Genomic DNA, 18215 nt, shown 5'->3' on the forward strand with positions numbered 1-18215 from the left:
AAAAAAGTCAAATTAGTCGTATTTGCAAATGTCATAATTTTTTACACCAAAGTCTTAAACACTCCACCAAAAAAGTTGATAGAATTGAAAAACCAATTCCGTAAAGGTACAAATTATAAAATAACCTACAAAAATCAGTATCTTTATGGAATAATGAACCCACAGAAACAAAACAGCCTGTATTCTCAAGAGCTACAAAAACAATCAAATATTTAGACAAATTTAACTGATTAACTGAAAGGAAAAAAATTTAAAAAGCAGGAATTTGATTTCTCCTATAAAACTTGGTGTTTCAACTAAATAAAAAGAAACAGTTATTGTCTTTTAAGAGGACGTTGGCAATATAGTAACCGCACTGCAGAGAACGCTTTCCTTTCAGGCAGCTTTTGGAAAAAAGACTGCCTTAATTAAAATGCACAATTCCTCTCACACATTCAGAACAGGGGTTAAGACACTGCATGCCATGTGGGAGTGCCTGGGCTCAGGTCCTGGCTGCTCCTACATTCCCAGCTTCCTAAGGATGCACAGCCTGGAAGACAACGGGTAACTCGAGTCCCCCTGTATGCCCGCGCCACCTGCGGGACGCCCAGGCAGACTTCTGTGTCTCGTCTTTGATCTGGCCCGTTTAGAGTGTGAACCACTAAGAGATCTCTCTCATTTGCGTTCTCTGTCTGCTACCCCACCTCCACTCCCTCTGAAAAGTTAATATGTCAAAACGCAAATTAGGAAGAATGCTGATGCTTTTTTCTAAACGTCACAATAAAATTGGAGATAAATAATAAAAAACAAACAGCGACAACAGCGATAGCAGTAACATCAGTGACTCACAAACTGTAACAGAAGCAAACAGTGAAAGGCAAAGCTTTCCTGACAACCCGTAGGTCATGAAGGAAATCAAAACTTCAAGTGTACTTCTCGCTTCTAGCAATATACTGGACTAGATTCTTTAATGAGGCCTGGATAAATGATAGCAAATGCATTTTTTATTTCAGTGCTAAGCAGTCAAGGAGATCAGGGTGTATCAGTGGAAAGGGTGAGCTGTAACGAGTCTAAGCAAGGCCAAGGGCTGCCCACAGGACGGATGCGGACAGCAAAGGGGTATGGTGGCCGAATCTTGGCTCCCACATTGAACCAGGACCCCCTGAAGTGGGGTTACACTCCAGAAGAGTCAGCTTAGCACCAAAGGCAACCTGGATCCTGGCTCCACATACAACTCCCCTGACAATTATGACTTTTACCCTGCTTGGTCTGAAGTTGAGGTGGCTGTCACCGGCCTGGGCTCAAAGCAAGAAAATACAGCAGTCTCTACTTGGTAGCTTCACCTGGAGTCCTCTCTCAGACAGACAGACAGACACACACACACACACACACACACAATGCACCGCTAACTTATTCAAAGAATGTCAAAGGAAGGAGTGAAGTCCAACCTGATACATGCTTATGAAAGCAGGATAAAAGCAGGAAGAAATGAACCACAAATGTAACTCAGCAGATTTAGATCCCGGAGGAATTAAAATGTTGGAATTAGTAGATAGAGATTAAAGATTGGTATTCATCTGCTGATTTTTCCAAAACTAAGAGATGGGGCCCAGCAGTGTGGGTCCAGTGCAGTAGCCTAGCAGCTAAAGCCCTCACCTTGCACATGCCAGGATCCTATATCAGCGCCGGTTCTAATTCTGGCAGCTTTGCTTCCCATCCAGCTCCCTGCTTGTGCCCTGGGAAAGCAGTCAAGGATAGCCCAAAGCCTTGGAACCCTGCACCTGTGTGAGAGACCTGGAAGAAGCTCCTGGCTCCTGGCTTCAGATTGGCGCAGCACCAGCCATTGCAGTTGCTCAGGGAGTGAATCATCGGATGGAAGGTCTTCCTGTCTGTCTCTCCTCCTCTCTGTATGTCTAACTTGCCAATAATAGTAATAACGGTGACATTTCCCACAAATAGAAGACCCCTCCCATGAAGGTACTGTTGAAAGACTAATTTAGCTATAAATGGTCCTGACCTTCAAATCGCTGCTTAAATATTTACCTTTGGTCCCGTGTTCCCTCTCAACCTCGGGAGGCCCTTGGCCTCCGTCCAGTACCCGTTGTTTCCCTGCCCTTCTGTCCATCTCTACCCGTCCACACTGCCCTGCCCTTGCCTTCTTTTGACACTGAGATTATAACTGTGGCTGCAGAGCAATTCCTGGTTTACCCGGCCGTCCTCTCCAATGGGACCCAGCTCACAGCTCGCCTATCTCTCCTTGTGCAACGCTGCAGTGGCCTCTCGGCTCTCTCTTATAAACAGAGAATATTTAATTTTTAAAGTATCGTGGCCTTTCATTGAATGTTTCATGGAAACCCTTGCTTTAATTTTTGTTTTATATAGGAAACCAAGAGCAACAGGGAAGGCTCTCTTTCTTTAAAAAAAAAAAAAAGATTTTTCTTTATTTGAAAGACAGATTTACAGAAGGAAGGCTATGCTAGTTCGCTTCCTAAATGGCTACAACAGCTGGAGCTAAGCTGCTCCAAAGCCAGGAGCTCTTCCCATGTCTCCCCCATGGGTGCAGGGTCCCAAGGCTTTGGGCCGTCCTCGACTGCCTTCCCAGGGCACAAGCAAGGAGCTGGATGGGAAGCAGGGCTGTCAGGCAGGACTTTCTATAAACAGTAGCCAGGTAGGTATGACTGAATGCCAAAATGTCTACGTGATGCATAAGTTTGATTTCAGCAGTGTAGGGAGTGGCATCAGAGGAGAGCCACCCAGGAGAGGTGTCCCTTGGGCCTCTGTCCTGTCCTTAACGTGCAGAGGTGGCAGGACTGGTGGCAGGCCTGGACGTGTGCCGGGGCATAGCATGAGACGCATGGCTGTCTTTCTCTCCAGAGCGCTTGCTGGACCTACCTCGCCTCTCCCGCGCCGTGTCTGAGCATGGTGTGGGGGAAAGAAGACGAGGACCAAAGCCACACCAGCAGACATGCGAAGCAGCGCTTAGGAAAAGCCAGTTCACATCATAGCAACAAGTGAACCCTGCTGATGCTGCTCAGGCACGGCCCCTTCAATGGTCACCCTCTCCCCGACCCTACACTTGGCATCGATGGGGCGGGGTAGTAAGTTCAGCAAGTGAGAAAGACGCACATGGCGTCTGCGCTATACGATACTGTAATATACAATAGTATAGTCCTTTAATAACAGTCTCAAGTCCATCATTGTGTGCTGTAAGTGAAGGCAAAGCAACCCCACTCTAACAAGTATGTTGTATAAAAGATTTTGCAGCCGATACAAGATGGCCACAAGGTGGCAGTAACACACCACAAACTATTTGGTACCAGCAGTTTCTGGACATAGAGAGCTGGTTCTGCAACACAAGGCCTTCCAAGGCTACCATGACCTAGTTGCCCATAAAAGGCAGAGGACACGGTGACCTCTGCAGAAGGGACCTCACAGAGGCAGGTAATGTCACCCAACAACACAGCAGGGAGTCTGAATTACAAAATTCACCGGAAGTAGAAGTTTCAGGTCTGTTACATCTCTGGGGTACCTTTTACCTGTGTCTAGCCAGGGTGTGTGCAGTTTAATAGATGATGCATTCTGCAGTCTAATTGCAAGTCAGTAAATTTAGCTCCAGGCCCTTCTTGACTGTGGCTTCCTGCACATTTTCTAGATACTGAAATGTTGCTGTGCCAGTTGACTGGGTCATTTGTTCATTCATTAACAATTGGCCCTGCAGTTCATTCCCAATTCTTCTTCCTCTCTCCTGCCCCAATGGGGACCTGTGGGCATTACTTGTAGTGTCCCCTGAAATGCCCCCAGTGGAAGCAAGGCAGAGCCTGTGCCTCCGTGGAGGTTACAGTCCAGCAGGCAACACAGGTAAATGCCTGATGGTGGGATTCCATTCCTCTCACGACCCGCCAGAGGGAGGAAAGTAAGGGACATGTCTCAGTGATGGTGACCTCGCTGCTGAACTCTAACCCATAGGGCTCACATCTCCATTACCACAGAGCAGCCTGTGTGCAAACCTGCGGCTAAGGCAACGTATGACCTGAGATGGTTGAAAAGGAAGCTTGAGGTCCTGAGTGATAGACTCTGGGGCTGGAAGATAAGCAGCAGTCTGAAGAAGAATTACCTGCAAGGGCAACTGCGAGCAGTAAGAATTCTGGGGTTTCAGGCGAAACTCACCAAGAGTGACGTGATAAGTGCCTAAAGAGACTTATGTACGTACGTACACACACACACACACACACACACACACACACACACACACACACACACACACACACACACACACACACACACACACAGGCAAAAACCAACAGTGCGCTGGAGGGAGGCCACACCAGAGGCAGGAGTGCTTTACAAACCGAGTGCAATTGTTTGCACGCACAGTGACTATGTAAAAACGATGAGAGCGAGTGCCCTGCCTGCCTTCAAGAGAAGCTGTGCAGTTCTAGAATTCTCCGCACTTCCAGAGTTGGAGCAGTGGGGCTCAGTCGATACAAGGGCTGAGGGTGAAGTGTGTCCACGCTGACGAGTGCTCCACCGCTGCCCTTCTCACGAGGGGCCTGCCAATGCAGCAGGGTTTACCACCTCGTCTCAACACTGCAATCATCTTAGCACCTACCTTCCAAGCTTGGGAATTTAAAAGTCAAGGAAGGAGATGGATCCAGAGAATGCTCTACAACCCCTTCAGTTTAACAAATTCTGAAATAATGAGATTCTGTAATTGCATCTGTTAGCGTTTTTCAACTACCCCAACTGTATGCTGAAAACCCTAGTTCGACAAAATCCACATGCTTCAGAACCACGAGGACCCCAAGGGCATTGCAACTTAACATTCTTACAGAGATGGGGGCCTTCATACCCAGCAAACAGGGATTTCCCACAATGTAAGCGAGAGCGCAAGTCTGTAATTCACACTTTTAATTTTGTTTTTCCCAATTGTCTCACCCTCTTTGGCAAAATTCATAAAACAGTAAGTTCTGAAATCTGACTTCTGGGTTTCAGACCAGAATCCTTCATGTAATAGCTTTGTGCCTTGAGCAAAAAACCTGTCCCAGGATCCCCAAAGATTAGAAAAATCATAACATCAAGACTTTAAGTGAAATAACATATGCTAAAATGATAGGGCCCTGACTATACATAGACGATAGCATTTTTTTTTCTTATCAATGTTTCTGACATGAATGGCATTATTTAATATTTTAGTTACTGCTTATTGGAGTTTCCCATAGCGATTGCATAATTCTCCTACTTCCACCTCTACCTTTCCGGTAAGTCTCCATGAACCTGAGTTCACACAGAGGCAGTTCTGGGTCGTCTTCCCGTTGCCTCAGGTCCATCCTCCTTCCTTGATGCCCTGCCCATTTGCTGTCTACCTCCTCTTCCCATTTCAAGACCAGTATCAGTTCACAGCCTTAAGAGTGATCTCTTCCCTGAGCAATCTGTCCTATGAGGTTTTCCTTTGCTCCCATTTCAAATTTAAAGTTTAACACCGAATCACAGCTTGTTCATTTCACTGTTCGGTCCTGTTCCACCCTGGAGGAGGAAATGGAAACGTGTTATCCTATAAACTCTCTCCCTCCCTTCCTCCCTCCCTACACACACACACACACACACACACACTCCTCTACTAAAGCTCTACAATTCTATGAGAATCCCAAATCACCTTAATGCATACACTCAAATTCAGGAGAGCAAGTTGCTGCTGAATCTTTGTTAATTTCTTCATCATTCATCTCCAGGTGTTTCGGTCTTTGCCACTATAACCTGAGCAGAGTGTACAGTCGTATTTTCATGAGCACAATAGAAGATGGGCTCCATTTATTTACCCTGTTTCTAAAACTCTTAAGTTGTTTGAAAGGCAGAGCAAGAGACAGATGAAAGTAGAAATTCTGCCATCTACTCCTCAAAGGCCCACACCACACAGGCCGGAGCCAGGGGCTCCCAGCTCCACCCAGGTCTCCCGTGTGGGTTACAGCGACCCCAGTACTCCACCACATCTCCTGTGTTCTAAGAGCATCAGCAGGAAGCTGGATCAGAAGAGGAGGCGGGGGCCCAGCGCGGTGGCGCAGTGGTTAAGGTCCTCGCCTTGCACGCCCGGGATCCCATATGGGCACCGGTTCTAATCCCGGCAGCCCCGCTTCCCTTCCAGCTCCCTGCCTGTGGCCCGCGAAAGCAGATAAGGATGGCCCAAGGCTTTGGGACCCTGCACCCACGTGGGAGACCCGGAAGAGGCTCCTGGCTTCGGATTAGCATAGCATCGGCCCGTTGTGCTCACTTGGGGAATGAATCATCGGACGGAAGATCTTCCTCTCTGTCTCTCCTCTCTGTATATCCGCCTTTGCAATAAAAATAATAAAAATAAATCTTAAAAAAAAAAAAAGAAGAAGAGGAGGCGGGACTCAGTCCCAGCCACTCTAAAGAGCTTCCATCACCCCAAGGGACACCCTAACCCACAGAATCACACTGCCTAGCCCAATGTTGGCTCATTTTAAGGAAAAAAAAATTGCGGGGGAGGAGGGGTGGGGGGGGGGCTCGCTGTTTGTTGCTGTTTTGCTCAAGAACATGTTCTCCTTACTTCCACTAGGTGGCATCCGTACCAGGACACAGATTCTGGGAAGATGTATAATGACAATCAAAAGACCTTGATGTGGAAGGGGCAGGGACACAGAGCTCAAGAGCTGTGATGAAGTATCAACAGGTGATTGTGATGACGTGTGTATGTAACTTGTAACACAACAAACATGTTCCAAGTGTTTTGTACATTGCCTGCAAAAAGTGGATTTTTTAAAAAAATCCAATTTGGGGGCAAAAAATATATATACTCAAATTCATGGATGCAACAAATATCTAAAATTCATGGAAAACATTTTGAAAAAAATCACATTTCACTTCAAAAAAAGTACATGGAGCTCATCTTATTTGATCCTTCCATGAACTTTCTGAAGCGCCTCTGCATAGTCTAGTCATATCATCCAATAATCAGTCTGTTTGAAGTTTATGCAAAGGATGTGAAAATTTATGACTATACATCTAAAGCTGCACATGGGTGCTTCTAACAGCCTTATCCATCACTGCCAAAACTCAGCAGCAATGTCCTTCAGAAGGTGAATGGATACATTAACTATGTCACATCCATACAGCACATTATTATTCAATACTACAAACAAATGATTCATCCATGCCAACGGGAAAGCTTAAATGTGTACAACTAAGTGGAAACAAAAAGCCAAGTTGAATTGGTTACTTTCTTTAGGATTCCAACTACATGACATTCTGAAAAAAGGCCAAGCTATGGACGCAGTAACAAGGTCAGGAGTTGCTAGGAGTGGCGGGTAAAGATTGGATGAGCCACGGGACACAGAGGTTCCCTGGGACAGCAAAACCACTCTTGATGACACTGCTGTAGTGAATACACAAAAGATTATTACACACTTGTCAAAACACACAGAAGGTGCAGCGTCATGAGCTAGCTCAAACAAACTGGACTGGCAGCGAGAAAGAAGCACCAATGTGGATGTATCGACTCTAACAGGTACTACCGTGCCAGAGCATGCTGGCAATAGAGGAGCCTGCACCTGTCAGGGTGAAGGGGCGGGGTGTGTGTGAGAACTCAGTACTTAACCACTCAACTTTGCTGCAACCCTACCCTAAAACTCAAGTCTATTCAATTATTTCAAGACTTTTTTTTTTCTTTTGGAATCTCTTCTTCCTCCGTCCCACTGACTGAGGTTCAATACACATATCACATCTTTCCCTCTCAGTTATACATTTCCACCATTAGCACATATTCAAGTTTCATCCTTGCTCACAGTTCAGGGCTCAGCCAATGTCATCCCTCCACAGAGATACTACCTGCCCAATGACTGTCAGGTCCTCTCTCCTGACCCCTTTGCCATCAAAGGCTTATAATTACCTGATATTATATGCGCATGCTTATCGTTTGATTCGATACCACACCATGTGAAATCCCTTATTCTGGTGGACCACCTCTAAGGCGGTTGCTGTGTTCCCATCTGGTGTTCATACCCTTCTCTGATTCCCTCCTCCTGAACGAAGCTTGGACCCTTGACTTGCTTTTAACCAACAGAATGCCATAAAGGTGGGACTCATATAAATTTACATATGTTAAATTTTAAGTTGATCATGTTATATTGCCTCCAAATGATGTTGCAAATGTCCATAAGATCCTTGGCAGGAAAAGTGTCCCTACTGTTGTGGCTTAGTTGGATCCTGGGATTAAAACAAACAAACAAACAAACAAAAACAGTAAAAGGAAAGCATTCATGGGCCCCTTAAGGAAATGTAAGTACAACAGCGTTACACAGCACAGGAGCCTTATCCTTGCGTTTCGTAGCTGCGTCCGTACTGTGGCATTGTGGTCACAGCGGAAGCTTTTCCTGTGCTTAGGACAATCATGACCAACTTAACAACGAAGGTCACGATGCAGACGACTTTTGAATGTTAAAAACTGGTGATCTAGGAGACAGATATGTGGATATACAGTGAAACATTCTTTTGGCTTTTCTGCAGGCTTGGAAGTCCAAGACAAAAAGAAATGAAAATTGAATATAAAAATAAGAGCTTTCCTCCCACTGAGGGAGCAGAGAAAGCAAAGGAAGGGAGGGGAGAAGAAGAGAGTGGGCTGTGAGATGGGGGCAGGCAGCCTCCCCACAGAGGGCTTCATCTGCCTCAGACCTCGCGAGCACCCTGAGCTGAAGGGCGGGCATATTTTCACCACTCACTTTCCTGAAGTGGGAAAATAAGGCAACAAATTCCAGGTAACACAGGCGGGCAGGAGCAGGGCCACGACTCGGAGCAGGGGTGACAGTGTTCCTGCGCCCCCAGATAGCTAACCTGACATTTACTGGGGATAAAACTGTTCTCATCACCCCTTTCTCTACTTTCTTCTACCTGTGGGAAGCATAAAAAAGTTTAAAAGTTAACAGCTGAAAAGGAGAAAAAGGCCGATGGACTCGTGACCGCCTCCTAGATGCATTCTTGAGATTTGTGTATGCTTTCTGTTTTTAGAAAATACCTAAAGTACAGATAGAGACGCTTTGCAACACTCAGTAAAGCCTTGTGTGCCAAGCATCATGAGACGGGTGTTTCCGCAGTGTGCAGGAACAGCCCAGAAACACTTCAGCAGGGACTTGGAAAAACGTGCCATTTACACGGATGCCAAGTGGGCTACGCAGCTGCTTCCAGGACTGGCACCCACACGGGAATGTGGGTTTGAGTCATGGAGTAAATACTTCTTTTCTAAAAACTTGACAATCCATAACATTTGCTCCTTTTGTCACAATGATTCTGGGATGTTTAATGTGGGCCAATCTGTTCCATTTGGGAATGGACTCCTGTGCCCTTTGTGTGCTAGGGTTATTGAAGACAATCACATCCTATGAATCTCTGAGCGACAGAGTGGACTCGGGAGGCATGGGAACCATTCAGCGGGCCCCTATGACCCTCGAAACGCTGCTGTCTGCTCCTGGTTAATCTCGGATTCCGCTGAGTGCCAACATCCCTTGTTCGAACCAGATGCCCCTTCCCTGGCTCTCGGATAGTTTTCAATTCAGCTGAACTATTAATATGACCTCATCTATATTTCTCTGTTGTAGATTTAAACAGATCACCCATTAATGTCACTTTCATTTTAGTTAAGCCTCACTAAACCACATTTGTTTTTTTTTACTGAAGTTTTCAAGCCTCCTCTAGATGGCAATCTTGCCCACTTTCCTGAAGGTTTCAATCCCTCATTCCAGTATTTTACCTCCATAAAAACAAGAACCACACACCCGAGAGGGACCAAACCATTGCCTCTGTGGACTTGACATTTCACTAGTCTTTCTGAAAATCTAGTATACTCCAATTCATTTTTAAAAAGTCAATAAGTCAGTCATCAGCATTGTGGCACAGGGAATTGAGCCAGTTTTTAATACCAGCAAACAAAACTGGAGTGCCAGTTCAAGTCCCAGCTGCACTGCTTTTAAGCCTTCGAAAACAGCAAAGGATGGCCAAAGTGCTTGGTCCCCTGTACCTGCCTGGGACACCTGCTTGGAGTTCTGGGCTCCAGGCTTTGCTATGGTCCATTCCCAGGCATTGTGCCCATTTGAGGAGTGAATCAGCAGAGGGAAATTTTTTTCTCTTCATATCAGTGTAACTTAGAAATAAACATTTTTTTAAAAATTATTTTTAACATACACTCTTTCTACAGTCAAGAAGCAACACTATTCATAACTAAGCATTCAAATAAAAATGTCAAGGGAGAAAAAACAGCAATAGAGAAATACAAGTGCTTCTAACATTTCTTATCCTGCATGTACTTCTTTGACAACCCTAACGCCCAGCTGCGATTTCTGAGAAATGCTCCAAGTTCTCCCCTCTTCAAGAAGCCCTTATGGAACTGAGGAACCTGTTTACAGCACCAAGAGGTGGGTTCGAGGAGCTCACTTACCTCAGGAAAAGTTAGGTTACAGGTCCTGCACTGGGAAGAAGCTCCCATATCAGATCTGCCACCTGCACATCCTGAGACCCTGAGCAACTTTAACCTCTTCGACTCACACAGCATCCTTTTTAGTCAAGGTGGGCATGCTAGAGAATCTAATTTGGGCCCTGTACCATGGCCTAGTGGCTAAATCCTCTCCCTGAAAGTGCCAGTTCCTATCCTGGCTGCTCTACTTCCCTTCCAGCTCCCTGCTTGTGGCCTGGCAAAGTAGTCAAGGATGGCCCAAAGCCTTGGGACCCTGCACCTGAGTGGGAGACCCAGAAGAGGCTCATGGTTCCTAGCTTGGGATCAGCTCAGCTCTAGCTACTGCAGCTACTTGGGGAGTGAATCAGCAGATGGGACATCTTTCTCTCTGTGCCTCCTTCTCTTTGTTAATCTGCCTTTCAAGAAAAAACAATCCTTTTTTAAACAAAAAAGAACCTAAATTGCTGGGGTTTTACGATGATTAATAATTAAGGCCTTCAGCATAATATTTGAAAGAGAGTTAAGTGCTCAATGCAATAGCAGCTTCGGATGCTCTTACTGCTTCTGTTTCTAGTGAATTTTAAATATAATACTGACAATCATATAACTCCAGCTGTCAATTTCATTGGGGTTACTGATGATGATTGTCCTAGTAAATTTTTAGTGCAGGATAAACAGCTCTGATCCAAACTATTCCAAAATCAAGACTGTGTGTGCTGACATGATACGTTAAATGAAAATCTTGCCACGATGAAACCTTGTTCCAAGCACAAAGTATTAACCCGTGTAAGGCCTATACGAAACCTAAGTGAATTTTTCATATAAAGTTAGGTTTTATCCTGGACATCTTATATGTATATACTAATATTCCATGACTGTAAAGATTTTAATCATAAACACCTTTACGTCCTGGGTGTTTCTGATAAACATATTTACTCTGTAGTATTATGATGCCTTTTTTTTTACATGGACTACTTCAGGTGAATTATGTATACCAAAGAATGAACTTAAGTTCAAATCAGTTATATTAACTTGACCTAGCTGCACAGCCTGTGGTGGCAGAATGGAAATTTCCACACACTCACTGACCATACAATCACTTTAGTCTATAGACTACAACCCTGCATTTTGAGGGGACAGATAAAGTGACCTCTATTTTACAGTCTGAGTTTCCTGCATTCACCAAAATAACAGTGTTAAATGCATCCCTGTTATCAAAAACCGAGTACCTCCACTCCTAGCCCGAGGGCTTAGCTTATAGCTGTTTTACCAACTGTGCACAGACTAAGAACTATTCTTACAAAGAAGTATGCTGTAAATTCAGTGCTCCGCGAACACTTACAAAACACTGATGATTTCTTAGGTTTGTTTAGTTTATTTGAAAGACAGTGGGCGAGGGAGTGAGAGAAAGGAGACACGGGGATCTTCCCTCAGCTGCTTCACTTCCCTAGTGGTAGCAATGGCTACAGATGGAAGATGGGAACCAGGAAGTGCTTTGCGTGTCCCCAGGTGGGTGACAAGCGACCAAAGGCTTGTGGTTTGTTTTCCACAGTGCTGCAGAAAGGGACTGGAGCAGAAGCAGAGTCCTTGGGATTTGGAACGCACTCCGTTACAGGACGCGTTACAGGAAGTGATAAAACTCATTGCACTACTCTACTGGCACCATCACTGATCATTTAAAAAAAATAAGATTTATCTTTATTTGAAAAGCAGATTTACAGACAGAAGGTGAGACAAAGAAAGATCTTTCATTCCCTGGGTTACTCCCCAAATGGCTACAACAGTCCAAGCTAAGCTGATGCGAAGCCACAAGTTCAAGAGTTTCTTCCTGGACTCCCACATGGATATAGGGCCCCAAGGCTTTGGACCATCCTCCTCTGCTTTCCCAGGCCACAAACAGGGAGCTGGGTGGGAACGGGGGTGGGAACATTAAACCAGTGACCACTTAAAAATCCACTTCAAATGTTCAGAATCCCTGAGTCACTAAAGACGAGCAATCTGTTTAATTTATTCTTCTCACTGAAAATGCTGTTTGGGAGGCCATGACACCAGGGTCAACATTTCCTTGAAAATGCTTCAAATGGGATTTGCTGAGTAAGATGATTTTTTTTTTTAATTAAAAACCTCTCGTGGATTAATTCCTACAACTGCAAGGCAAATTTAGATCTCGTGTAACTTCCTTGCTTGCCTTCAGTGAAAGTTGGAAGTGTCTCACAGCTCCTTCACTGACCTGTGCATAAACACTCCTCCCAGTCACCTTTTGGACTCCATTCCTCTCTATCCTTTAGCCAATTTTAATATAAACTACGGCTGTGGGCCAGTTCAGCTTTACTGTATGTCATACACAGGAAACAGTGATCAGAGGCAACTCCCACTATTTGTCACATGTGCTGGTATTCCTCAGTTACATCATAGGAGGAGCCCCAAACCACAGTCCACAGAAAATGCCCTTATACCACCTCCCCTTGGGCTCTCAGGCATAACACATAGAGCTGCTACCTGTGCCCCACAGCAGCATTGATTGAATGCCCTGACCGCTTCACTTCTTCTTTTTTTTTTTTAAAGATTTATTATTTTTATTGGAAAGGCGGATATACAGAGAGGAGAGACAGAGAGGAAGATCTTCCGTCCGATCATTCACTCCCCAAGTGAGCGCAACGGCCAAGTCTATACCAGTCCGAAGCCAGGAGCCTCTTCTGGGTCTCCCACGCGGGTACAGGGTCTCAAAGCTTTGGGCTGTCCTTGACTGCTTTCCCGGGCCACAGGCAGGGAGCTGGAAGGGAAGCGTGGCTGCTGGGATTAGAACCGGTGCCCATATGGGATCCCGGATGTGCAAGGTGAGGACATTAACCACTGCGCCATCGCGCTGGGCCCGGCTTCACTTCTAATTCAGCTCCCTGCTAACAGCCTGAGAAAGCAATGGAGGTCCTTGAGAGCACGAGCCTCTGCCAACACGCAGAGCATCCAGAAGCTCCTGCTCCCAGCTGCCCCGGGGCCAGAGCCATCGCAACAACCTGGAGATCAAACCAGTGGGGGGCGGGGGACCTCTCTGTAACTCTGTCACATCTCCACTTACGAAGGAAACAAGACTCCCATTCTGAAACTGTAAATACACCCACACAGCATGCATGATAACACATATTCTATGTCTATCCACACCTAGCACATACAGTACTGTTAACTAGCAGGAAGTTAATCATGTAACTGTTACTAAGAGACTATGCTACTGCAATCATTTGGGAAATTATGGAGAGCAAGGAATAGAAAAAAAAGAGGAAACCCTGCACCAACAAAACTGTATCATGGTAAATAACAGATATATTTTAAAAACAAATTACAATAAAATAATTATGAAGTATTAATTGGCTAAATACCTCAAAATCATCCTGTTAGGTATTTCAGTTCCACTTAGCTTATGTAGTAAGATCTTTTTGTTACCTACATGGTACCCAGCATACAGTGAGGAGTGTAACTAATAATAATATGTCACATTATAATTATTACTCCCTTTCATATTCTTGAAACTGAAATTCACTCTTAAATCAAGTGATATGAGGATTATACGTATTTACTGCATTTATGCATTGTGAAAAAATGGACTTTAACTGTGGTAATACTTTTAATATTTTGTTCTTTTTAAAGAACCTGCTGTTATTGGGAGCAACAATATGGAATTTGCTCATGTCAGAATACTATCTGAATACTGCTAATGGATCCATTTTCTTCATTCAAACTAAAGAGGAATTACAGTAAGTTATATAAGCAGCTGCAAAGAAAAATCTCCCCTCTACAACTGCCATATTTTTTCATAGTTCACATTTCTTGAGAGCCTCTTTTCTGCCCCATTTAATCTGAAGTTCTGAAAAATTGTCAAAATTAAGATCTTTCATGTTTTTCTATTCTTTCCCATTCATATCTTTGCATTTTCAATATATTTAGCTTCTTCTGCCTCTAGTGGGTTTTCCCCTTGCCATTTTATCACATCCTGTGCTGGTTTTCATGCCGTATCAACTTCTTTTCTCACAACCAGAGTCTGAGAATAAGTTCAGGCACTAAACTACCAAAGACAGAACATTTTCACAGGAGACAGTTGATTCTACCAGGTTAGGGAGCAAGGAGATGACTCTTCACATTGCAAGTCAACTTCCATCTGAGAATGCTTCCTCTTCTATCTTTGCACCTTAAAATTGAGTGTGCTTCTCTGACAACCTTTTCTCGTTATCTTCTCTGCTACCACATTCTTCATGGCCTCTTAGCCTACATTCCCTCAACCACGGTTCCGTTATTCTTCCTTTGCTTTGCCTACGCCTTAAGCTGGCTGGCTTCCTGAAGATGCAGCTTGAAAATGCTCAAAACCCTGAGACACTGACTGACTGGTGTTTTGTTATCAGCATCACATGGGAGGGAGGGAGGAAAAGCGGGAGGACCTTGTGGTGCATAAAGCGCTTGCAGAGCTCAATATGCAGAAGCAGCGCTCCCATTTTCATTGCTTTTGGGGTTTTTGGAGTACATAACATTTCTTGAACATGAGGTTATTTTTCTCAGGACTCAATCTATTTTGCTAAAAAAATGGAACCCTTGAGACTTGAGGTAAATAGGCTCACAAGGCGCAGTCCATGCATCAGGACTCCTTCCACCCTATCTGGGCAGTTGCTTAGTAACATTGAGGTAAACCAACAATTGTGCTCCAAATCCAATTATTCTCCGACCTATCTTCTTCTGGGCAAGTCAGAGCTTGGATCAGCAGCAATTCCGTAGCAGTTATTAATTGCCTTCTTTCTAAGTGAAAGTGATTTTTAAAAATACTCTCAAGAGATAAAAGAGCAAGTCATGATCCAGTTGGAGGTATGAACACTAGCTCCAAACACCAGCATCCAACTTCCGCTCCCACTCAGTTGGCAACTCCAAGCCACAGTGTCTATCTTCTGAACACACATGTAAAAATAAATTTCAATAACTGAAGTCAGTGAACAATTACTGAGTAGACCAGGTTCCAACAGGGAGAGGGATATGTCCAATACTATACAACATAAAAGCAGCCATGGCAACAGAGCACAGTGACCTAGTTATGACTCTTATTTGACCATGTCAGTTTATTCAAAACACCATCCTTAGAGTCACAGAGGAGGGTTCCGGGAAAAATGACAAATATTAAAGCAAGGTTCCTTGATCAAAGGATTTCTGCCAGTGCTGTCAAGGTAGCACAGGGCGAAATGTCTTTCTTCACTAGTGGTTTTCCCAGAGTTCTCAATACACTACTGTGCCCTGGAAATCTCCAGTGGGCAGCTTGCTGTTGATTCTTTTTTTTTGCAGAATCAACAGTTGTGGTTGACCACACACCACACTCCTCACCGCAAGTTTATTTTAATAATCCATTTTAGACCAGAAATCTAGGATGTCTGTTTTTTGAACCAGATATTTAACATCTGCGTCCTGTTTTGATGGAACAAATCTACCAAGTGCTTCAAACACTTGGTGAGATGTGGGGGATGAACCAGCATTAACTACGATATAACCTGTGATCTTCACTGCATCCTTCCTTCCATCTCCGCTGTGACCTTCCTTCCCTCCAGTCACTGCCTGCTCTTCATTTCCTTTCTGACCTCTTTTTGTTTTCCCTGGGCAGTACATAATCTTGTCGTCACTGCATTTGCTGCCCCCTGCTAGCCCTCTGAGGGCTTTTGGAGACCCAGGCAGTTGGCAAGGGTGCCAGCTGTCAGCAGCACCAGGCCTGCACCAGCAACCTGCCACTTGCCACCTGCCTCCACATAGCTCAGCAGCAGTTGCTCCACTGCCTGCTTGGGCACTGCTGCCTGCACCCTGGCATGCGGGGTCTGCAGCAGCAGCCTGGGTGGGCAGAGCTCGGGCACTCCACAGCATGAGATCGAAACCTGTGTGACACTCAGTGGTGGCGGTGGTGGGTTGTCGTAGAAAAGCTGCCCACTGGCTGGGTCATGTCCCCAGAGTGAAGCTTTAAGTTTTCAGTGAGCACACGGCTGAGGAGGTCAGCCTCCTGACACGGTGTGCCAGGGCCTGGGCCTGGTTTTCTCATGCACTTTTGTTCCTCAGAGGCTTGTTCTCTATTCACTAATCTGGGGACTTCTAATGATATAAACCAGTGTGCACTCTCCCCACCCCACACATTTAAACCACATCCCTAGATTTCACTGCAGCTCTGATGCTGTGTTGGCCTTTCAGATCTCATACTGTCTTTCCCTTTATCCAAAATGCCACTGTCAGTTTGGGTTCTTCTCTTCCTTGAACATTACAAGTCAAATCCCTCTATTATCTACATCATGACCTCAGCTTGTCACATGTCTAACTTCCTATCTGAAGTGAAAACAGGAATAGTTAAAATATTTTTTTGCAATCATTTATTGAGTGTGAAAATTATGAAAGTAAGGACACTTGAGGTTTTGGTAAAGACAAAAAAATTTTTTTGGAAGAATAACCACTAAATAATTACATCTCATTTCAAAACCTATCAGAAATTGTAAGTTTATAAAAAGAAGCCTTAGAGGGCCCAGCGGCGTGGCCTAGCAGCTAAAGTCCTCACCTTGAACGCGCCGGGATCCCATATGGGTGCCAGTTCTAATCCCGGCAGCTCCACTTTCTATCCAGCTCCCTGCTTGTGGCCTGGGAAAGCAGTCGAGGACGGCCCAAAGCTTTGGGACCCTGCACCTGTGTGAGAGACCTGGAAGAAGTTCCTGGATCCTGGCTTCAGACTGGCATAGTATCAGTCGCTGTGCTCACTTGGGGAGTGAATGATCGGACGGAAGATCTTCCTCTCTGTCTCTCCTCCTCTCTGTATATCTGACTTTCCAACAAATAAATGAATCTTTAAAAAAAAAAAAAAAGCAGCAGCAGCCTTAGGGGCTCAGTGTGGTAGCCTAGTGGTTAAACTTCTCACCTTACAGACACCAGGATCCCATATGGTCAATGGTTTGTGTCCTGGCAGCCCTGCTTCTCATCCAGCTCCATGCTTGTGGCCTGGAAAAGCAGTCGAGCACGGCCCAAACCCTTGGGACGCTGCACCCACGTGGGAGACCCCGAAGAGGCTCTGGGCTCCCGGCTTATATCAGCACAGCTTGGGTCGTTGTGGCCGCTTGGGGAGTGAATCAATGAATGGACGATCTTCCTTGCTGTCTCTCCTCCTCTCTACAGACCTGACTTTCCAACAAAAATAGGTTTTTTTTTTAAAGAAGCCTCAGGAAAACATACTTGACACAGATTATTCTGCAGTTAAGCCGACCAAGTTCTATGTCAGGTTGTACGACCTTCAGCAACTCACTTCATGGCTCTGAGCCTTGACTTCTAGTTTGGTAAAGCCGAAGACTTCATCCCCCGTCAAGGAGAAAAAATACAAAATAGCAAAAAGAAAAAAAGAGGTTTTACATAACAATACTTATTTGAAAGAAAAAGATGGCTCAGCTGCATTAAATCCTTAATGCCACAACTGCTCAAGTCAGAGGTTTAAACAGGATCAGCACTGGTAAAATTCAATGTCTTTTCTCCAATTTCCCTTCTGCTCTTCTCAGGAGGAAAAAAAAAAGATTTTATTTTACTTTGATTTTTTCATTATTCACAACATAAGGAAATTCCCAAGGTAAAATGAAGAGGTAGCAAGCAATTATACAAGCCATTGTGTGATTGAATGATTACCGAGCATCTCGAGCCAGGCACTGACAGAGAACTCTCCATGTTCTACTCGACACAACAAGCAGTAAGTCAGGCAAACAAGTGAAATAGCTAGAACAAAGAACTGACGATGCTGAGAATG

This window comes from Ochotona curzoniae, unplaced genomic scaffold, assembly GCF_017591425.1.
Source record: "Ochotona curzoniae isolate NIBS_2020 unplaced genomic scaffold, NIBS_Ocur_1.0 contig_1, whole genome shotgun sequence".
Taxonomy (NCBI): Eukaryota; Metazoa; Chordata; class Mammalia; order Lagomorpha; family Ochotonidae; genus Ochotona; species Ochotona curzoniae.